At 47.7% G+C, this 24,305-nt stretch overlaps 1 long non-coding RNA gene across 1 annotated transcript; it reads right to left on the bottom strand.

Annotated features, from left to right (window-relative positions):
- Positions 1-997: 997 nt before the first annotated feature.
- On the bottom strand, positions 998-23,924 carry LOC128118262 (uncharacterized). The gene is made up of 4 exons (XR_008221086.1): positions 23,141-23,924; positions 19,853-20,441; positions 17,078-17,155; positions 998-10,773 (listed from the first exon to the last, which is right to left on the bottom strand). It is a non-coding gene; the product is annotated as an uncharacterized LOC128118262 (long non-coding RNA).
- Between the last annotated feature and the right edge of the window lie 381 nt (positions 23,925-24,305).

Raw genomic sequence — 24,305 nt, 5'->3', positions numbered from 1 at the left:
CGCTGTCTCTGGTGCAGGGTCCTGAAAGATCCTTGGAGTCCCACTTGCTCTTGCCTCTCTGCCTGTCCATGGCTTTGATAACTTCTATAAAAAAATTCCTCGCTCCCCAGTGACCCATTTCAACATCCCTCTTAAGCTCCCATCCCCTCATTCAAAGCCTTTCATCTGTTACTTAAAAATCACCACAAATGTAGTCATTTGAAACAACATAAATTTATAGTTTTACCAGTTTGGGAAATCTGAAATCAAGTCAACAGGACTTCATTGCTAGACGAGGGCTTCTAGAAGCTCTCGGAAGCTTTGGACTTGTGGACTCTCCTAACATCACTTTCTCTTCTTGCTTTAATGCTCTCTCTCTCTCTCTCTCTCTCTCTCTCTCTCTCTCTCTCTCTCTCTCTCTCTCTCTCTCTCTCTCTCCCTCCCTCCCTCCCTCCCTCCCCCTTTCTCTCCTCTTTTTCCTGTTCTCTATTGGCCATAGAAAATGGGACGGTCAACTGACTGTATATGGGATCACCTAAGAGACACACTTCTGCGCATGTCTGTGGGTTGTCTCCAGAGAGCCTTAACTGATGAGGAGAGACCCATGCCGCCCCCCGCCCATGAATGCCGCCCCGAATGAATGCAGCACTCTGTGGTCTGGGGTCCCACACTGGAGGGGGAGGGGAAGAAGAAGAGAAGAGCACCAGCACTCTACCCGCTCCGCTTTGTGACCACGGTCACAATCTGATCCACCACTTTACGCTCCTGCCACCCCGCCTTCTCACCGTGATGGACTGGGTGTATCCCCTCAAACCGTGAGGCAGGCAAAACAGACCCTTCCTTCCATCGGGGGTTTTTCCCAGGCATTTTATCACAGCAGTGATGTGCCACGGAGCCATACCCCACGCCGCATTCTTTACTTCTACCTGACCCTCTTGTTCTTGTTATTTGGATGCTTGTGATCCTGTTGCCCCACCCACCCCCACCCCAAGATAATCTCTCATCCCAGATGCTTGCCTTCACACAGCTGTGGAGCCCTTTCCACATCACTGCGCATCAGGGTGAGGACGTGCTCATGGGGACAGTTCACCACGCGCAGAGCAGTCTGCCAGCACCCATCCCTCCTCACCAAAGTCTTCCACCCTGCTCTCTTTCCACCCTTGTTCTCATGCAAAGGCGGAGATTACAGCTGGGTGAAGTGGAAGGCAAGAAGCTTCACAGTTCCTTGGCTCTTGTGGGTCGGTCCACAGGTTTGGCAATTGAGATGCAGTTGTGGGCAGTTCCAGCAGAGGCAGAGAACAAACCGATTACAGGTAGTGAGAAGCTGGAATACCCCAGCTTTCAGCAGGGGAGTGAAGCTGCCTCCAGTGCAGGCAGTGGGGACTTACAGATCTGGGGGTTCAGGGTCCTTGCCGTGGGAGAATTCTCATGTGGTGAAAGGCAGTGTGTTTTCTGGTTTTCTTTTGTTTTGCCCTTGCTGCCTTTGGAATGGGAATGTTCTTCATTAGGAGCTTTAAGGGTGTTTCTGGCCAGACTCTTCATTTTGCAGGCCCATCCCTTTATGTCTGGATGCTTAGACTCCCAGGGCTGTCCATTTCCTGTCTGTAGCTAGTGTGAGAACTGACAGGGCCCACCACATGTTTCTGAGCAAATAAAAACACACAAAATACACAAACATATACGTATACCATACATACACCACATTCATACAGCACTCATAAATCCACACATCAAGTCAGGCATACATGTACACACATGCACACCACACACATATATCACATACATAACTACACATCACACACAGACATACCATTTGTACACATATGTACATATACCTCACTCTACACACATATATGCTATACACACATGCATATATACTCATACCAAAAAGAGTCAAGAGAACACATGCTGTTTCTTGGCCCATTGGGTGACACTGTGGAGTGTCTTGGTTCCTTGACAGCCCCACCCAGCTGAAATGCTGACTGAAAGGCCTTCCTCTTCCATCTGCAGGTCCACAGTGTATTCTCCGTGAACCTGAATGGTAGCAGAGAAGTGCACCCTCACCAGCACAGCTTACTGGGCATGACTGTCTCCAGCACTCCTCTCTAGGCCTGAGGAAGAGAGCTGTGTTTGCAGGTGTGTACGGAGTGGGGGTGAGGCTTTGCTCCCACAGGGGGAGTCAGTCTGGTGATCTGGAGAAGTCTGTCTAGACTCCCAGAAGAGCAGGAAGAAGAAGGACGAGTCCAGCTGATTTGAAGACTCCCAAGTAAGCCTCCTAGCTTCTCCTGCCTGCCCTGATTTTTGTCCTCATCTCCTTCCTGTTCTGCTATGTAGACAGATTTTTCTTTGGGCTGCCATCTCACAAATAACAACATATTTGGTGTCTCCTCTGCACCTTGATTATCTCCTCCTACTTCCTCTGTCTGCCTGGAAATCCCGACTATACCTCCTGCCTAGCTATTAGCTGTCCAGCTCTTTATTAAATTAGTCACAGCAATGTATCTTCACACAGTGTACAAATACTCCACAATATTTCCCCCTTTTTGTCTAAATAAAAAGGAAAGGCTTAAACTGTAATATAGTAAAACTATATACAATAAGAACAATTATCAGGTAAGAATTACATTCACAATGTTCAGTCCATTTGTATTTGGCATATTCAGAGAAAATACTCTATTATCTATCTTATCTTAAAGAATTTAAAGTTTTATATCTGAACCATTTTCTATTATAACTTGTATTACCATCCTAAAACTATCTTTTAAGACCTAAAGATATTTTCTTAGGTGAACAATTTAAGCTTTTATGTCTCTCAACCTTGTATACTTTATACCTCTTGTGTAAGTTTCTTTTTTGAATTTGGTAACAAGGAAAGCAGTAACTATAACTATCTGGTCGTCAACTCCATCAGAGACCCAAGAAGGATATAATATTACCTGAGTAAACAGGAAGTGAGGAGCAAACAACTTCTAAAACTATAGAAATGACAGAAACAGCTGGCTGCCTGGACAGTCACTCAAGGTTCCTCAGCAATGTTGGGCATCCATCTCCAGCCTACAGGCCTAAAATATCTGACAGACTTTTCTGTGAAGCAGGAATTTTTAAGGACTACCCTACCTTGTCTTGGCAAAGTTTGGCAGTTACCTTCTTTTGTGTCCTGCTTGTTTGGACAGCATACTGTAAGCAGTCGAGGCAAGAGCAGTTTCTTGCCCAGTGGCTAACTTTGCCACAATAAAAGCAAACTCCATATGGTGGTTCTTCAATGCCCATCATCTTTTTTTGAAGTAAATTGGTGCTGCCAGGAGCACATGTGTTTCACTGTCATGAAAAGCCATATACTATTAAAACATGTTAATGCCATAGTATGTAGATCTTTGAAGTGTTTGAAGACCATTTATCTATTTAAAATATATCTCTCTTTGACCTTGAAAATATACCTAACATGACTATAAGTTTGATTGTAGCTGGAGTTTTCTCTCCAGCTCCCGCCAAGCCCCGGCAGTCTGACAACCCACTTATAAAATAAACACACAGATGCTTATATTATTTAAACTGTTTGGCCTAATGGCTCAGGCTTCTTGCTCTCTAGTTCTTCTATCTTAAATTAACCCACTTCTATTAATCTATACTTTGCCACATGGCTCGTGGCTTACCGGTACCTTACATCTTTCTTGTCATGGCGGCGGCTGGCAGTATCTCCCTGCCTCAGCCTTCCACTTCCCAGAATTCTCTTCTCTGCTTGTCCCGCCTATACTTCCTGCCTGGCTACTGGCCAATCAGTGTTTTATTTATACAGAGTGATATCCACAGCATTTGATTGTTATAGATGATGAACTACTTACTTGTATTTCTTTATTATCCTAAATAGCTTTTAAGGACTAGAAATTTACATTGCATTGTTAAATGAGGTGCATAGGTACAATACCTTAAACAAGAGCAAAAAATATATATAGAATAACAAAAATAACCTTAAGTTTGTATCAATATACAAAAATCTGTACCAATGTAAAATATTTGAGACTAGTGGTTGTTCAAAAGTAGACTCAACAATCCACCCTTTTATCCCATCATTTCTACACCATATCTCCCTTTTTTCTCTTCAGAAAGCGATCTCTGAACCAAATCTCCTATGTTCACCTTTTTTCCCTGACCATGGCCAATAACAACTTGTAACTAAGCCCCCCAATGATGATAAACATCCATAACTCACTGAATGACCAAAAACCACCCATCTCACCTCATGGGAATGTGGGCATCATTTTCTCTAGACTGCTTCCTGTTGTCTGGGGGCAATGGGAACTTTAGGAGACCCTGAGAGATTTGAGATAATGGTCAAGTCCTAGGAGAGCTAGTTACATTATTTGTTTAGTCTCTGTGTGGTGGGAAAGTGTAGAGCTTATCTCAAGTCTTGGCTGTATAGTCTGAGACTGAACCGTCTCAGCTAGCAACTTTGAAGTTGTTCTAGATGCAGAATTTTGAGGAAACTGCAACAGAGGCATTCTGAGAAGCTGGATCACCTGGGCTACTTGTCTTTATTGGTGATTGGTCCTTTTTTTCTTTCTGAAAACACACACACTTTTAAAGGTAACATATATATCTGCATTAACACAAGTATGGAATGAGCAGTATGCACAACTCAGTTAACATGATTTTTTGTTCTATGTTTGAGCAGGTAAGCACATTTATCAATGTTATAAGTCCATTTGGACTGAATAACCAAACCTCTATCCATGCCACATGAAAGGATGACATGTAATAATAAGTCATGAGGACTCTGTAGTCAACAAGATTTATCATGTCTCATCCAGTCTCAGAGCTATTCCCATAGTAGAGGGATCAGCATATACATCACCTGTCCTGTAGTCTTCCTTGGTTTCTTTTTTCATGTCTGTAGCCAAGATTTTCAGGAGGTCTCCCCTGATCAAAGCTGATCTTTATTAATTTTGAAGAGAACCATAACTTTTTGTTTCCTGTGGAAACAAAGTCATAATCTCTCGCCAAACACAACATATTTTCTGAATTCCATTTTGAAGTCAAGACATTCTTAAAATATACAGGTTGGTGTAATTTAGCAGTTTCCATAATCCACTGTCTCTCAGCAGCTAGTGTTTTTTGCACATTAGCATTTAAAAAAATTCAAATTCAACAAAGTACCACACAGGATTCAGACACTCTGTATTTCCCATCTTAATGTGGCTTATTGTTTTTATATTACTTTATTCTCTCTTTAAAGACTTTATTATTTTTAAACTGTTTTTTTCTATGACTACCTATACTCACTTTCTTTTCTTTCTTCTGCATCTAAGCATATTTTAAAATATACTGCACCTTGAGCAGTTTTCTGTGTCTGGACCTGGCTTGACTAAGTGCCTGCAGTGTTCTCCGACTGAGTGAGACAAATCTTAAACTGCCATGTCAGCCACTGTGCAGCTCAGCCTGGTGCATGGCGCTGGCAGCTGGCTCCAGCCTGCGGAAAGCACTGGTGTTCAGGAAGGACACAGCACCCTGGGTCCTGTGACCTGACTGTGGCTCACAGTCTATTTCGTCTGTGTCAGCACAGCGGCCCTGTTCCTTCTGGTCACAGTGTGCACAGAGCATCTGGTCCTCACATGTCTGTTCCACCTTTGGACCTTTGCTCGCCAAAGTGAGCCTTGCACATGGCATGGACTCAGGTCACGTTTTCTATACATCCTGCCAACCTCTGTCTGTGGAAAGAGAGAGGAGAGAGAGAGAGAGAGAGAGAGAGAGAGAGAGAGAGAGAGAGGATGCAGCAATCACTGAGGAGGCATTTGCTGTGTCCTCCATTAGCCTTACAGCCTTTGTCTCTCATTCCCTGATTATCGTCTTTTGATTTTAGTTGATTTTTTAGTGAAGAAATGCTTGAGTTTCTCTCTTCTCTGTGTGATTCTAGTTTTTTTCTGTGTCACCATGGAGATTACGCTGGGAGTACTAAGAACCTCAGCACTCCTATGTGAACTCATGCCTCTTACTAACAGGCAGAATGCTGCTCTCACAACCCTGCCCGACAGCTCCAGGGACTGGTGTCACAAAGAGACATCTCTGTGCACTTGAGTCATGACGCTGCTGTTTGGGGGCTTGTGACATGACGTCTCTCCCATTTCGGAGGAAACAAAGTTCATCCTTTCTAACTGTGGGTGGAGTCGCCTGTATGGAAGTTCTTCATCTCCTCTCGAGAGTCTGAATTCCTGGGTCATCCCCTTTCATCTCATCTGAAATCCCTTCACTCAGTGTTCATCTCCGGGAGTTTCTTAATGTCTTCCTCATTTCTGAAGGAATGTTTTGCTAGAGAATCATAATGCATAAAGTGTGCTTGCTTTCATTGTTTACTTGGTTGGGTCTGAGCGGCTGTGGGACTGGCAGGTGAGAGAGATTTGTCCTGACTGTGGGCCAGGCAGGAAAACTCTAGCTACAGTTTCCAATGTGGCCTTGAACTTACAGAGATCCCAGATGAATTTCTGCCGCTGGAATGCTAGGATTAAAGGTGTGAGAGCCACCATTTTCTAGCCTCTGTATCTGGTGGCTGTCTGTTCTCTGACCCCAGATAAATTTATTAGGGTACACAATATTTTGGGGAACACAATACCACCACACACCACCAAGTCATTAAAAGTGTCTTTGAAGGAAACAAGCTCTAAGGTACTTGAAGGGAGGAAAAATGCAGAACCTGAGTGTGGACTTCAGGTCCTTCTGGATCCAGCAGCATTTTCAGAAGGACCAGTGAGAACACTAGGTGTCATCAGCTTGTCTCATTTCCACAGAGGCAAGCATGGTAACTTGATGAATTCCTGTGGACGTGGCATGGGTTGGATCCCAGAGTCGCTGAGAAGTCGCTGGTCCGTCCTGCTGTGTTCCTTAACTGTGTCATACAAGATGTTCATTCTCCCTGCTGTGACATTTTCCCTTTTTAGATCTATGGGACAGGGTCACCTCTCTATGTCCTAGCCAGGCATGTGTCCTTCAGAGAACAAGTCAGATCTGGGGCAGAAGGAGGGTGTGTTTTGGGAAAAAGAAGTATAAATGTTCCATGTGAGAAGGCAGCCCCTTCCGACACAGACCAACACCAAGAAGTGCTCTGTCACAGGGACCTCACCTAACAAATGCCAAACCCAAAGCCTATCATATTTGGCAGATTACCGGTGTTTAGGGGACCCCAGCTCCCAGGCATCGAAGCTCCGGTTCATGTGTACACCTGTTGCTCTGATGGTAGGGTCTTGTAGATCCCTGAGATGCCCTCATAGCATCTTTCCAGTTGTCCTGGTGTAAAGCTCTTGGCTTCTTTATGATGTCACCAATCTCTTTAGCAAACACTCCTCTCTAAACCGCACTCTTAGGCTCCTTTAAATTCAACCTCATGGGCTCTCAGGGAATAGACAGTGTGTGTGTGTACATGTGTAAGAGAGAGAGAGACAAAGACAGAGACAGAGTATGTGTGTGTGAGAGAGAGAGACAGAGACAGAGACAGAGAGAGACAGAGAGAGAGAGATAGAGGTAGAGAGAAACAGAAACAGAGAGAGATACACAGAGAGAGAGAGACAGAGAGACTGTGTGTGTGGGAGTGAGAGTGTGTGTGTGAGAGTGTGTGTGTGTGTGGGGGGGGGGAGAGAGAGAGATAGAGAGATAGAAACAGAGAGAGAGACACAGAGAGAGAGACACACAGAGAGAATGTGGGTATGTGAGAGAGTGTGTGTGTGTGAGAGAGTGTGTGAGTGACAGCATGTGTGTGAGAGAGAGTATGTGTGTATGTAAAAGAGAGAGGGAAAGAGTGTGCGTGAGAGAGACAGAGAGAGACACAGAAAGTGTGTGTGAGAGAGAGGTGTGTGTGAGAGAGGTGTGTGTGTGAGAGGTGTGTGTGTGTGTGTGTGTATGTGTGTGTGTGTGTGTATGCACTTTCAGGATGTATTACACCAGGGGTACTCTCTATTCCACCTCCTATCAGAATCCTGAGGCCCATCCAAACTTGGTCATCACTCTGGTCAAGTCTCTATCACAATGTCCACTAAGCTCCGTTTAGAACATTCTCGAGACTCTCCAGCAGCCAGCATCTCCACACTTCTCCAAATGCTTCCCACAAACACATTGAAAGGCCTGTGAACCACATGCTATCAAGGACACTCCAGCATTAGCTCCACTGCTCCACATTAGATTTCCATTGCTGGGACAAAATACCTGAGTTAACCAAGTGATAAGGAAAAGAAGTTTTATCTCCGCTCACTGTTTCAGAGTTCACAGCCCATGGGTGGCTGTTTTCCATGTGTTCAGCCTATGGAGAAGCAGACCATCCTAGCAGGAAATGCCTGGTAAACAAACTGTCCACTTCACAGTAGCCAGACCAAGGAAAGAAAGAACTGTTTTTACCAAAGTATCTCTTTCATGCCATTGAGTCCTGAGTACATGTATGAACTAAAGCCATTCCTGAGGTCAGGCTCTCCATATCCAGTTAACTTCCAAAGGCTCCACTTCTGCTGACTTGCTGTGTGGAGGATGGGAAGCCCTCAAAACAGGAACTTCTGTAGGATTTGTAAGGCCTACAAACCTAATCCCGATCATTCTAAGGCTGTGACAGGAGAATCGAGAGTTTGAGGCCAACATGGGCTACACAGTGTAGTCCCATGTTGATAAAAAAAAAATAAAATAAAATCTTAATAACTGGCATGCAAAGTGCCTACACCAGCAGGGCCGACAGTCTGTCAGCTGCCATTGACACATTGTCATCAATACCACCGCCATTCCCACGGGGGAAATGAGGTGAGTGTGTTTAGGGGGAGGGGGTAGTGCCTGCCGCAGACATGACGCTCTCACTACCTCCAACACACTGTATTGTGAGCACTTGCACTCCACACGCAAACACTAGATCGCCTGACGTGTGACTGACTAACGACACTTGTTTCTAGGTGGACAGACACACAGAGGTGGACAAACAACAGGCACGGATTGCTGACAGGTCACACAGCAGGCGAGATGCAGACCCAGCCAGGGAGTGAACACGGGCCAGAGAGAGCTCCTCATTCTGGGCTCTCCGCTCCCGCAGGTCTTCTGGAATCGTCTCAGAGCAGGAGTGAGAACTGGGGCGTTCTGGCCTCAATCCCACTGTCTGGCACCTGCCTCCTTAGTTGTCACCTCTTAGGCCGGAACACGCCCTGGCCCACCAACTTCACCATCTGGTCAAAGTACGAGCTGTCACTCAGGCTGACCACCTCACTGACCCTCCGAGACATGGCCCATGATCCTCTGTGGGGACTGGCCTGTGGGAAACACAGAGGGCGTTTTCTTGATTAATGATTAATGTGGGAGGGTCCAGCCCATTGTGGCTGGTGCTTTCCCTGGGCAGGTGGGCTTGAGCTGTACAAGAAATCAGGCTGAGTAATCTGTAGAAAGCGAGTCAGGAAGCAGCATTCTTTCACGGCTTCTGCCTTAGTTCTTGCCTCCAGGTTCCTGCCTTGAGTTCCTGCCCCACATCCCCTTCGTGATGGACTGTGATCAGAGTGTGTAAGACAAATAAAACCTTTCCTCTCTCAATATTTTTTGTCATGTTTTATCACAGCAGTGAAAACCCTAACTAAGACAGGTGGAAAGGGACAGACATCAGGGGATGGATGACATGGTGGACTGTAGGGCCGAGAGAGTTGGCGTCAGATGTGTGGGTTGTGGGAAATTATTTCAAGGATGCTTTCTTGTAGCTAGAGTTTTCCTGCCTGGCCCATAGTCAGGACAAATCTCTCTCACCAGCCAGTCCCACAGCTGCTCAGACCCGACCAAGTAAACACACAGAGACTTATACTGGTTACAAACTGTATGGCCGCAGCAGGCTTCTTGTTAACTAGTTATTGCATCTTAAATTAATCCATTTCTATAAATCTATACCTTGCTACATGGCTCATGACTTACCAGTATCTCACATGTTGGTACTCATGGCAGTGGCTGGCAGCATCTCTCTGCCTCAGCCTTTCACTTCCCAGAATTCTCCTCTCTCCTTGTCCTGCCTATACTTCCTGCCTGGCTACTGGCCAATCAGTGTTTTATTTATTAACCAATCAGAGCAACACATTGAACATACAGAACATCCCACGGCACTTTCTGGTACCCTAGAATCTCTTCCCACCGGACTTTTGCCTCGGGCGAGAAAATGACATCTCTTGCCTCTTGAGATGCTGTATAGGTCAGTCAGCTGACTTTGGTCTTGCAAAGCCGGGCAATGACCTGAAAGCTGCGAGTTGCGTTGCTGATTGCGCGATCAGGCTGCAGACTGCACAGGCTTCCCTTGCAATTCCCAGTGCTGAGTTCTGCATACAGATGGCAAAGTCAGAGCAAGGAGGTTGCAGCTCAGACCAGAGGCACAGTTAGCATGAAGGGCTCTGAGAGACAAAAGCAAGCCTCACTGCCCATGACAGGGATGACACACCCTGTCAGGGCCACTGCCCAGGCGGAAAGGCAGTGAACTGGGAAACCTTGGGGCCAAAGACCCATGGCCCTCCTGGCTCCCAGCACAGGCCCTGGGGAGTAGGAGTCTTGCAGAGCAGTTAAGCTCAACTTGGCTGCAGAGTCATGGTTATTAAGAGCTGAGGTGGACCCTGTAGGGGCAGAGCTGACTGCTCTCGTCATCCGCAGACACCTCCCTGGACTGGCAGTGGCTGAGTGCCCATGGCCTGCCTTCAGGTGGGAGTAGATGTGACAGGATCTGGGGAGGTGACAGTGAAGGACCAGGTCCCTCTTCCTGGAATATTTGCTGAAGGATTGGTGTGGCAAGGTCTTGAATGGCAAGTGTGGACCTGCAAACTGATTAAATACGAGCAAATATCACCATGAGCTGTTCCCTCCAGAAGCCCACCCTGGGTGCTGTGAGGAGTGGGATGGGCCCCACCCTCCTGGCCACCCAGGGACTGGTGGGCTCAGAGCAGAGTGTGGAAGCCACCTGCTTCCTGCAGCTTTTCCATCCTGGGGTGAGTCAAAGGCTTCTCCGTCAGGTCTGTTGTGATTGGCTGGGATTTGCACTCCTCTAAGTTTTGAGATAACAAAACCCAGTGACCATGACAACACTCAGGTTCTCAAGTAACAGCCCAACAGCCAACACTTGCCTTGGGGCCCTGTGTTCTCTGTGCAGTTCCTTCTTTGCCTCCTAGTTTTCATAACTGGGGCCAAATTTCAAGGCAGATAAATGAGGGTAAACACGCGTCTAGCAATTTGCCTCCCTTGAAAAATTGGCTCCACTCTGTGTTTATCATGAGCCTAGACCCATCTGTTCGAGGTGTTTCTCTGATGTCCTCCTTGCCCTGAACTAGCCCTTCCCTGTACGCCTGGAAAAGAGAAACATTTTTCTAAACTCTTACAAGATGAGAGAGTCAAAGGTTTCTTTCAACTCCCTCGTCTTGGGAAATGACCGTGGCAAAGATGGCCCACTGGGGCATTTGTACGGTGCTTTTATGTTGGTTCAGTTAATGTTAAAGTCCAAAGGGCACTAGTTCAATGTCGTACTAGTTACCTACTGCTGTGTGACAAGTGACCCCAAACTCGATGGCCTTAAACCTTAATAGTCTTTAACTCTACAGGTCGGGTCTAGCAGAGTGGGCCTGGATGTCAGCCAGGGCTGTGACCACCTGCAGGACTGACAGGGACTGGAAGGCCCACTGGTGAGGCAATCCCTGCTCACGGCTAGCAAGCTGGCCCTGGTCACTGGCAGAACCTCACTCTCCATGGGGTCCCTCCTGAGGTTGCCAAGTGTCTGTATGCATGGTGGCCACGTTTTGGAGTGCCAATCTAAGAGGTGAAGGGCAGAATCAGGAGCCTTTGCTGCCTAAATCCAGTTGCATCCACCCTATTCCCGCTCCACTGCTCACCTGGACCAGCCCTGATCCAAAATAGAGGAGCATGCCGGTAGGAAAGAAAAAGCATGCTGCGTGTTAACGATGGCACAACAGCAGCTGTGCGCCGCTCCAGTTCTGCAGATGGTGATAAGTGAAAAAACATATCCTTCCTGGCCAACCACGGTGTTTTCTTACGGTGGTTAAGTCACTGCATTTGTCCAGCTTTTGTTGAATATTTTGTAATAAAATAGTCAAGTCTGGGTAATATGTCAACAAAAGAGGGGTTTTTGTTTTGTTTTGTTTTTCTGAAATGGGGTTTCTCTGTGTAGTCCTGGCTGTCCTGGAACTAGCTCTGTACACCACGCTGGCCTCAGACTCATAGAGATCTGCCTACCTCAGCCTTCCGAGTGCTGAGATTGAAGGTTTGCGCCACCTCTGCCCAGCTCAAAAGAGGTTTATTTATCTACTTCAGAAGATTTAAAACATGGCATCATCATGGGCTGGCTCCAATGGAGCTCTGATGTCATGGTGGATGACATAATGACAGAAGCGCATTCCGAGCAGTCACTTACTTGAGACGGGAAGCCAGAGAAGTGGTGGAGATTGTCTGCTCTTTCATAACATCTAGATAGAGGTAGCCCTGGTCTGTGAGAACTAGTCCCTTCCGTGGCCAGTGTCCCCATGACTCCTCCACATGGCCCTAGTCTTGACGTTTCCACCACATCAGTACCACCACCATGGAGACCAGGCTTTCAGCATGTGAGCCCTTGGGAGACATCCAAAGCCAGTGGCCACTCTAACAGAGGCCCAAGGACAGCTGTCACCAGCTCAGGTGACCACACACAACTCAGCAACAAGCAGGCAACATTTCAGAGAATCTTTGAATAGTACAGGTCACAGATGACAGGATAAAACATTGGGACAACTGACCTTGGATTTGAACTGTATCTCAGTTTACCTGTCAACACCTGTGTACCATACCTGGAAAGGCCAAAGGGAAGAACACACGATTACATCCAGCTGTTCGGATAGTGACTGAAGTTCTATGTAACTGAATTCAAAATGATGGCTCCTATCTGACACACAGGTGTTTTGCCTGCATGTCTGCTTTTCTAAAGAATAGACATAGTGGGGCTGGAGAGATGGCTCAGAGGTTAAGAGCACTGAATGCTCTTCTAGGGGACCTGGGTTCAATTCCCAGCACCCACAGAGTGACTCATAACCATTTATAATGAGACCTAGTCCCCACTTCCACCCTATTCTGGCCTGCAGGCGTACATGCAGACAGAATACTGTACACATAAGAAATAAATAAATCTCTTTTTTTTAGAAAAAGAATAGACATAGCTCTCCCTAATGATGTTTTCTGCCCAGCGATAGGGACAGCGAAATCACTCAGTGACTGGGAGGAAGGGGATGAGACAGCAGCAGAAGAAGCGGCATACACATGATGTCACCTAGGTGGCTCCCCACAAGGGAGCCTTAGACCGAGTGTGCAGAAGTGGAGATGGCCGCAGACTGCGCCAGGTTGGTGTCACTGAGCATCTCTCGTCACCCGCCAGCCCGTGGTCCTGCTCATCATCTGCCTTTACACCAGAAACGGGTCTAGATGGTGTCCGCCCCAAGGTCAGCTGTCGGTCAGGAAGCTCCAGCAGTACATTTAAGACGCCCCGCTTATTTTACGTGTGATAGCAGATGCTAACTGTTAAAACACAACTTCTGGTGTCTATAACCTCATGTCAAATTGAGTAAAAACACAAGGAAGGGTTCTGGGGAGAGAGCACAGTGGTCAAGAGCACTGGCGCTTTTGCAGAGAGCCTGCCTGGGTGCAGCCCCCAACACCCACAGGACGGGTGGCTCTCGAGCTTTTGTAACTCCAGTGCCAGGAACCCATGCCCTCCGCTAGCCTCTGAGGGCACCGGGCACACATGGGGCACACAGCATGCCTATGGCAAACACTCACAAAATGCAAACAACTCTTTAAACACACGCAGAATGGCGGCTCCCACCTGTGACCCGAGCACTGGGGAGGCTCAGGCTGGGGAGCCACCCTGAGCAGGAAAGTAACCTGGGTTACAGAGGGAGATGCTGTCTCAAAACAACAGCAACAACAACAACAAAAAACCCTGAAACAAAATGAAGGGGAAGACAGCCAAGCAAAAATAAAGGCATTCCCATACAAATGTTTGCCGCCTGTTTTGGAGCTCTAATGGGACGGGTGTTTTCCTCTCTCCTTCCTCCCCTCCCTCCCCTTCCCCTCCATCCCCCTTGCCACCCGCCCATCCCCCACCCTCCCCTCCCCCTCCAGCAGTGCCCTCGGAACTCTTCAGAAGCAATACCCCTGGCTCAGGAGCTGGTTTTAAGGTGACAATATCTCCCTCATCGCCTTCCGTGTTCTTATTTGTCCTTCATTCCGGTCTCCCTCAATTACATATTTTTGCCTTGTCATGCTCTCTATTTCTGCAGGCCCCTTTTAATATTTCCTGGAATGATAGGGAATAGCAACACGCAGAGCATCCAGGCTATGTTCTTCTGAAGCTTCACCAGTCCCCCTGTTCTTTGACTCTCTACCTATAGGGAAGGTGGGTAGGAGAGAACAGGAAGTCTCTGCTTCAGGATATTCTGGGGGACATGGGCCATGCTACTTGGCCATTGACTGTGGAAACCATAAAGAGGAGTTGGAGTTCACAGAGAGAGAGAAATGGTTCTGATTATGTTTCAGTTAATTTTTTTTTTTTCCGTAAGAAGTCACCAGAAGCCTGGCGGTCTATGCCACAGCTAGGCGCTATCTCCCAAAGTGCATTGCAGTTCCTGGACTCTGCTGAGGGCCACTCCTCTCAGTCACCTCCCGCCTCCTCTTCCCTCCTATACTTCTTTAAGACACAGAGGCCTCAGGGCTCCACATTGGCTAGAAGGCTGCAAAGCTCTCAGGCCTCAGCTCTGAGATGCACATGACCTTGTTTTGTCAAACTGTGTGGGCAAATGAACCAGGCTCTGGGTGGGAACCAGGAGGGCCATGGCTCACATCTGCTGCTCACAGAGTGAGACAGTGAAGGACAGTGGGCCAGGAACAAGTGCAAAGAGATGGACTGTAAATAAACTGTCCCGTGATGGTTTTTCATCTTCACATTTCCTTTAGTAATGGACAAATCATTTTTCATAAAGATGAAACGATGCTTTCCCCAGGATGCAGTCGGTAGAAGCTGCATCATCACTACACCACGGACGTGCTGTGAGGTTTCTGGCAGAGTGGACCAGTGGTGGGAAGATCATGAGTACCTTGTGTGTGTGTGGGGGGGGGGGGCGCAAGAGAAGAAAGGAGAGAGCTGGGGTGACTCTGGCTTGGGACATGCCCCGTACGAGAAGAATCTGCACCCCGCACTAGTGCCAATGGTTTTCAACAACAGTGAAACACCCAAGCAGGCAGCTGGTGTGGGATCCCAAGGAGGCCTGGACGAAGAGGTTCACACTCAACCATTTCATAGGACAGGTCAGCTTCAAAAGCCAAGATCAACGATGGGCCATTCAGACTCCTCAGGATGAACCCATTTCCTACATGCATCCCTCAGGATGTAAATACCCACTAACTGAGCTCACGGTGACCTCAGAATTTTTTTTTTCGGTTTTTCGAGACAGGGTTTCTCTGTGTAGTTTTGGTGCCTGTCCTGGATCTCACTCTGTAGACCAGGCTGGCCTCGAACTCACAGAGACCCTCCTGGGATTAAATCCTGCTGGGATTAAAAGTGTGCACTGCCGACGCCCAGCTCAACCTCAGAAATTCTAGTAATTTAGGATTGATTTTAAAAGAAACATACAGAGTCAAAGAAAAGTAAAATCACAGCAGGAACCCCAAAGTCTCAAACAAATGGCAAGTGTTCATGGAAAATGAAATTGAAAATGGGCGTAAGAATGTCAAAGGAATTCTCTTAAAGGGAATAGTTGGACAGATATAATGATTAAAAAATGTACAGATCAAAATAATATGTTGTTCTAATTCAAAGTCTTTACCGAGGTTAAATGCACCATCACTATCATTACCGTCTCCATTCTCACCATCACTATCATCACCACCACCTTTACACAGCCATCACTGACATCACCATCATCATCGTCATAGTCACCATCATGACCATCACTTAGCCATCACTACCATCACCATCATTATCGTCATAGTCACCATCATGATCATCACTTAGCCATCACTACCATCATCACCACCATTATCATTGCCATAGTCACCCTCATTACCATCACCACATAACCAGCACTATCACCACGGTCACCATCACCATAATCATTTCTCATCGTCAGCAGCAGCACCATCATCCTCATCAATATCATCATCACCACGCTGTCATCACCAGCATCATATAAATTTCACTACTATTATCATCACCACCACCCACCATCCCCAGAGGCAGCACTCTGCTTTGGAGTGAGCCTCCTGTGAACCATGCATCTGTTTCCACATGAGTTCCACAAAACTCCAATAGCTTTAACCTGTAGGAAAGTTAGTAGAGATTTGTGGAGGCCCACAAAGGTTTCCTAGTGAGATCTGAGCTTGCTTTGCCCAACAGGGCTGCATTAGAGGATTGCCTGACCATGTGCATGGTTACCAGGAGATTGGAAGGGTCTACACTTGGATGAGCTAGGGGGAGGTCTTTTGCTCCACCCCTTGGTATTCCTATAAATAGTCCTTGGAAGAGACAGAAGGGGCTGGTGGATAATGATCCAGGCCCTCCCGAGGCTATCCTGTGTTTCTGTTTCTCTCCCCTCTATCCTTCTATCTAATATCTTTTAGACTTCTCTCCTCAAGAGTACCCTGTTGTAAAATGTGGGAGCCAGTCTCCCAGCTGGGGTCCCACAGAGATTGGAGGTTTTCATAATGGGGCCGGTATCACCAGCAGGCTGACCTTTGATCTGGGACTGACCAGAGCCTCAGCCTGACCACTGTTCTCCCCCACCCTATAGCAGGCCATGCCAGAGGAAGAGCCCACTGCTCAGAGTCAGGGAAATGAGAGCAATGACAGAAAGAACATCTCCTGAGAAGATATGGACGTATGTCCATCCACACCATTTGCCACTCTACCAAATGCCTGATTTTTGGAAAACAACCCACTTGCACCTAAGTGATCTGTTTCTAAAAATAAACTCTCACTTATTCTGACATCATGCACAGCCCACTCAAAGTAGAAACTGAAATCTATGCAAAATCGTTCACAAATGTTTGAGGATGAGAACAATCAGTACTGATAAGGCTGGATTCAGGATGTACTCACCTGGTTGTCCCCAGTGCCAGCAGAATCCTTCATACCTGTCATCTGCATCCTTCAGGGTTTATCAGGAGGGCTCTTGCCCTGTAATTCATCCAGAACACAGAGGCTTTACCTTCAGAGTGTCAATTAATCTCAGGCCAGCTTGGAAAGATGTAGGCCTAGAATGCATTATTAGCACTTTAGGACCTACATACAGAAATCTCAATTAACCTTCTAATCTGCAGGCCAGAAGGAGGGCTTATGGGTAAAACACATTGCCAATTTCCCATGAACCCTACCCAAATGTGGACCGACTTCAGGTCACTGTGATTAGCTATAGTATTAGGAGAAAGCGAAGGTTGTGCAGTTCACTTTTTAAAGACCAGTGCTGGATGAAAGGAAGCCAGCATGTACCAGGCAGGGTCTGAGGTGGCCTGAAGGTCAGCTGCAAAGTCACCTCTGCACTCCTAATCATTGCTCTCTAGCTGACAGGACATTAGCGCATCGCAGGCTACTCTACCCAGAGGATAATGGAGCAGTGTGTGTTCAGACTCATGTCAAAGTGTGCACCAGATGACAGTGAATCAGAACACCTGATCATAGTAGGGAACAAGAGGACAATGGTCCCCCAGCCTCTGACTTCAGCTTTCTGAGTAGAGTGAATCCTTGGAACAATTTGCAGTCAACCCCATTGATGCTGTAACAAAGCAGCTGAAAGCAAAGCCTGCAGGTGCTCCCTGAGGGAGTCCCCCTCAGCACAGTGGTGCTCCCTGAGGGAGTCCCCCTCAGCACAGTGGTGCTCCCTGAGGGAGTCCCCCTCAGCACAGTGGGTGCTCCCTGAGGGAGTCCCCCTCAGCACAGTGGGTGCTCCCTGAGGGAGTCCCCCTCAGCACTGTGGGTGCTCCCTGAGGGAGTCCCCCTCAGCACTGTGGGTGCTCCCTGAGGGAGTCCCCCTCAGCACTGTGGGTGCTCCCTGAGGGAGTCCCCCTCAGCACTGTGGTGCTCCCTGAGGGAGTCCCCCTCAGCACTGTGGTGTTCCCTGAGGGAGTCCCCCTCAGCACAGTGGTGCTCCCTGAGGGAGTCCCCCTCAGCACTGTGGGTGCTCCCTGAGGGAGTCCCCCTCAGCACAGTGGTGCTCCCTGAGGGAGTCCCCCTCAGCACAGTGGTGCTCCCTGAGGGAGTCTCCCTCAGCACAGTGGTGCTCCCTGAGGGAGTCCCCCTCAGCACTGTGGGTGCTCCCTTAGGGAGTCCCCCTCAGCACTGTGGGTGCTCCATGGATCTCCATTGCTGAGGTGACCAGACAGCACTGGGGGCCAGCAAACATCTTGCTGCTGCCCACTACTGTGAGGGTTAATCCACTGGACAGGATTTAGAACCACCTGGGAGGCACACCTCCATGAGGCAATCTTCAGAAAGTCTTCACTGATGTTAGTGGCGCCATCCCATGAGCCAGGGTCTAGGGTTTGGGATTAATGAAAGGAGAAGACCAGCCTAGCACCAGCCTTTCTGACCAGCCTCTGGGGCCACCACAGCTACTCCTGCCACCATTTTTTTCTTGCCGTGAAGGATAAGACCATCAACACTCAACCTGTTGGTTATGACCTCTTTGGGGGTCAAACGACCCTTTCATAGGGGTCACGTATCAGATATTCTGCATATCAGATATTTACATTACGATTCTAAACAGTTGCAAACTTACAGTTAAGAGGTATCAACAAGATAATTTTACGTTGACGGGGTGGGGGTGGGGGGAGGTCACCAAAGCATGAGGAATTGTGTTAAAGGGTCACAGCATCAGGAAGGTTGAGAACCACTGGTCTAGACCCTCAGCCTGTGAGCCAAAATAATCCTTCTTCCTGTGAACTGCTTTTGTCGGGCATTTTGTCACAACAAGGAGAAAAGTAACTAATACAGAGTTCTACATGACCACAAACCCCTCTCCCCATCTCCCCTGCCCCCTTTCCTTCCTGCCCCTTCTCCATCTAGCCAATGCTCACCCGCTGAGCTGTGTTAGGTGCTGAAAAGGATGTAAAAGTGAAAGAGATTAGCACCTACTTTGATGCGGTGAGCATCTGCATCCTGCATCCGCATCTGCATCCACAGCTGCATCCCGCATCTGCACCCCTGTCTGCATCTGAACCCACCAAGCTCACAGGAGGAAGGGGCGCTTTCTAGGAGTCTGAGAGGGCATCTTTCTGGCCCCATGATGTCACTGGACTCCAGTCAACAGCTGCAGGTCAGCCTGATTGTGCAATTCATTTCACTGAGTGTTACACCTCAAGCCATCATCCTGACCCTTCAAATAGCCAACACTCTGTCATTTGTACCTCAATAGAGCTAAAGACAACTGATTTTTAAAAAATAAGTAAGTAAAGTCTGGCATGGTGGCCAGAGCCTTTAATCCTAGCATTCAGGAGGCAGAGGCAGGCCAGGCAGAGCTCTGTGGATTTGAGGTCAACCTGGTCTACAGAGCGAGTTCCAAGACAACCAGACCTACATAGAGAGACCCTGTCTTTAAAACAAAACAAAGACAAAAAAACTAAATAAGTAAATAATCTATCTCCTGTCCTTACTAAGCAGCTCTCAAAGAATGTTGAAAAAAAATCTATTTTTTAACACAACTCTTAAAAAAAAATAGTAATTTAAAAAGTGTCTTTTCTCTCTTCTCCCAGTCCTCCTGACACTCTCTGACTCTGAGCTTCCCAAATGGGATCCCTGGCCAAGGTGTTTCCAGGATGTGTGCTCCCTCCTGCCCTGCATTTCCCCAGGTCAGCTGAAGGACCCAGCACCTCCACATACCCCACAAACTGCTGGGATGAAGCTGGAGATCCCCCTACAGGAGCCTCCCAAAGCTGTCCTCCTGACACAGACAGCTCCTGTAATGACTGCCATCCCCCAGCTCTTCACAGATGAGTTTTGTAGTGAACTCCCTGCTGTCCTAGGGTACTCGATGTGTCCGCTTCAGGTCTTCCCAAGCAGAGTGTGAGTGCCTGGAGAGAGTCCAGTTTCTGTGGAGGATCCTTCCCACAGCACCCACCTGAAGGGCTCAGGTAGTCCAGATGGAATTTCGCAGAAGAAAGCCCTGTGCACCAGAGACAGCAAGGTGTGCTTGATGACGTTCTGCGTTCATCCCATCATGGCAAGGCATAAACAATTTCCCATCACAGAAGAATGTGGGCAGCTGAGCAGAACATGCTTCCAATTCTCAGACCGTCATTAAACGCAGGAGATGCAAGAGATTCTGCATGAATTCAGGCATCTGCTGGGAACACTACCAGGAGGGTGAGCTGGACCGAGACACCTCGTATACCGTGTGTGGCGTGCATGCAGCTGAAGACAGTGTTTTAAATAGCATCATGCACATCTGGCGCTGGAATGTGACTTCGTCCTGGATGAGGAGATTTTAAATACCAAGCTGTGTTACATGCCACATGGGACTTGCAGTTGGTTTCATTTCAAGCTTACCATGGCATTACATTATAAACACATGTAATATATTTGTTGTCTAATTCCTATTGCAAGAACATTAACAACTGTTAAACTTATTGAATCACCAGTTTCTCCATGCTCATTATTTTAAAATACGATCTTTTCAACATCCTGACAGTATGTGATTGAATATGACACCATGTGATTCTATTATTTTGAGGGGGGTGGGGAGTTTCTAAGATCCTGCACAGGAACCATGCCCCTTCAGCTTGAGACTGTAATGGGTCTTGATCACAAGTTCCCAGGGGCAGTCACCATATCTCATTCCACGGCTGGATCCTCCAGCAATGTGAATAATGTGAAAAGCATATCTGCGCATAGGCCGCCAGAACTCCTCCCAGAAAACTTCAGGAAAAGCCTTATAGATGCTGGGACAACTGCGCAGTGCAAAGGGCCGAGACTGGAGAGTGTGGTTCCAGAAACAAACCCCGTCCTCAGTGTCGGGCCCTGAAGAAATCTCTTTGAGGGTGCCAAGCCTTCATGAGCTTTCTGTCAGTTCCCAGGTGGCTGTGGACAGGCGTGAGAAGGATTGGTGAGAAAGATAGGGACTGAGGAATTAATTTTATGAGGCCTTTTTTAATAAAAAGCATTGTTCTAAAAGAACATGGTAGCACTGAGCCAGCCACCCTACCCCTCTGCTCCCTCTGAATTGTTCTGTGTATTGAAACATCTCTAAGGTACTTCAGTGACTGATGAATTTGGTCAGAATTCTTCACACAAAAGGGACCTCTGTTCCCACCTGGATTTCTACATCAGTGGCCTGCTCTAGTTTAAGGACTTCTAGGACTTCTGCTCTCAGCTTGGCCTTCCCAGTTCAAAGGTCATGTGGTTTCCTCTTGGCTTGTGATACATGCTTGCCATCTTCTTGATTCTATTGATGTGATAAAACACTCTTTGATTTCAGCACTCGGGAGGCAGAGGCAGGCATATCTCTAAAAGTTCGAGGCCAGCCTGGTCTACAGAGTTCCAGGACAGCCAGGGCTACACAGAGAAACCCTGTCTCGAAAAACAAAACAAAACAAACAAACAAAAACACCGTGACTAAAGTGAGAAAGGGGTTATTTGGCTCACAGATCCAGGTTACAGTCCGTCCTTGTCATCAAGGTGCCAGGAACTTGAAGAAGTCACATCGGGAGCAGAGAGCAGTGAGCTAGTGTATGCATGCCAGCACACGGACAGACCTCTCCTTTTCATTTAACCCACGGCCCAACCCTAAAACTGATGCCCCTCACCCACCTAAGAAAATCCCCAGTAAGCATGTCCACGGGCCAACCTAATCTAGACAAGTTCCTGGGGGAAACTCCCTACTCAGGTGATGCCAGATTATTTCAAGCTGTCAATTAAAACCAACCAACACACGCTTCTGTTGACTTGCAGACCGCAGGAGCACCAAACCCTGCTCACTCGGCCACTTCTCTTGATATATAAACTGAACTTCCTGCTTGGTAACAGCGGGACAGTCAGAGCCAAAAGCGAGACACATGGGAATATTTTTCCACAGAGATTTGCAAAATGTTTAAGAAAACTTTAAAAACATTAAATACTTGCCACTTCTGTGGTTGGTGGCTTGAGGGTATGACAGTATTTCAAAATACTTCTCACAATCCACCTTCTTGCTTAATATCTCTGGCCCCAAATATCTAACTCTGTGTTAAAGGGACCGTGGTGAAAATAAAATCTCCATCCCCTTGTGTTTAGGAGTTCCTGGGCTGGTCTGTGGCTCACCCAGCCAGCTGTGGGCACCAGCTGTTCTGGGTGGCCAGGGAAGGCCAGGGAAGCAAAGCTTTCTGTGGAAGACGCCTCTCCGTGGCCTTATTTTGGCATCAGCCCTCCACTAGGAGTCCTGGAGTTTCTGGAAGTTTTGGAGTCCCCCACCCCCCACCCTCCCACCCCAATATTGGCGGAAGCAATTTGAGGAAGGCACTTATCTGGGCCTAGAAGTGACTTTTCATGATACAGACTTGGTCCCAATCACAGAGATTCAACATGGAGCTTTGCTTCATTCATAACCAGCTCACAGTCGAGAGAAGGTTTTGTGTTGCTATAGACTTTATCTTTTCTTTATCTAATTATGTTTGAGATAGTGTCTCATGTTTCCCATGCAACCTCAAATGTAGTCAAGGCTGGCTTTGAACTACCTATCCTCCTACCCCTACCACCCCTGGAACCATGGCTGTACACCACCATTCCCAGGTCGATTTCAATTTTAAATTCCTGCAGCGGCACAGCTCACTCCACAGGTGTGAGTCCGCCCCAAGGGAGGAGTCAGGAAATGGGAGGGCCTCGGTTAACTCTAGTAGAGAACACAGAGGGGGAAAGAGGAGGAGAAGGGAGAAAAGGAAGAATGATCCACATACAGAGACTGGGGAGCCTTGTAGCTCAGGGGTAGAGTGCTGGCTAGCACTTGAATGGCCCTCGGCTGGAACCTCAGCGCTGGGATGGATGGACACGGACACACACAGACACACACGGACGGACACACATACACACACACACACACACACACACACACACACACACACACACACACAAACACCACAGATCTTTGGAGATGGCATTGGCCTATCAGCCTATCAGCAGGCTTGTTCAGTCACTTACCATCACTTGAGGGCATTTTTTCCCATAGGCTTCTCCCCATCCTTGTGTAAGGAGATAGAGGCGTTTTCAACAGAAGAGTCCAATCTGAGGTGGTCTCTTTCTTTCTTGTGTAAGTCACTGCTCTCACCTTGCTTTCCCAGATATTCTGAAACATCTTTTATTTCTAAACTAAAACTGCACACGGATCAGCAGCTCATCAACTAGCTCCTGAGACTGAGTCCCTTTCCCATTAGAAAAGCCCAAGGTCTCTCTCTCTGGGTTCTCTCCGCCTCGTTAGCTCTCCCCCCTCCTCCCTCCATCTCTCAGTCCTTCTCTCTTCAGGGTGGCACACAAGTTACCTCCAGCCTTAGCCGTCTCCTCGCAGGTCTCCTTTTGTTTTCTGTTTGAGTCCCTGAGTCACTGCTCTATCCTTCGCTTGAACATCATTTTTACATAAAGGAGGTGAAAATGAAGTATAAATGCAGTCCGCCTGGTTCCTCCTCCATCTGTGAGCATTATACCGTCCGCCCCTTGCTTCTTGCACAGCATCTGACAAGCGTAGATGAAAGCGCTGTGGCCATGAAAGAAGATTGAAAGAATGCAGCAGAGAGCTTTTATGAATTCCTACAGGGAAAGAATTGGCTGAGGAGTCAGTTTGGATGCCTAGGGCTGGACACCAGGGTCTGCCTGGGCTCTCCAGCTCTGTCCACGGCCGCACTAGCTGTCAGGTACTGAACAATGACGAGAAGATGACAGAGCCCCAAGGAACACGGCAGGACCCATCCCTGCTGACACTGACGTCTCACGGGAAACAGAAGCTGCTGGGAAAACAGGAGGCGCCTGATCCAGCTATGAGCAAAGATTTCCCCACTGCCCCTCCATCTCAGGGGAGGGAAAGCCAGTCTCTGCCGCAGGAGGGTAAGTGCAGAGCCAAAGGCCACATACACCGTGGTCATGAAAGTGTAGTCCATCCAACATGGCAAGACAAAAGGGACAAAGGACAGATAGGACAAGTAAAAGCATTAGCAAGAGCCAGGTGTGGTGGCTCACACTTAATCTCAGCCTTCCTGGTGCTGGGATTAACATAAATTCTGGGACCACCGGGGCCACGTAGAGAGATTCTGTCTCCAAAACAAAAAAAGCTTTTTCAAGAAACCACATCAACCATCACAGGGAACATAGATGG

Source organism: Peromyscus californicus, unplaced genomic scaffold (assembly GCF_007827085.1).
Source record: "Peromyscus californicus insignis strain IS unplaced genomic scaffold, ASM782708v3 Scaffold_22__1_contigs__length_63687245, whole genome shotgun sequence".
Lineage (NCBI taxonomy): Eukaryota > Metazoa > Chordata > Mammalia > Rodentia > Cricetidae > Peromyscus > Peromyscus californicus.
Note: the sequence above shows the minus strand (reverse complement) of the source record. Positions and strands in the feature narration are given on the sequence as shown.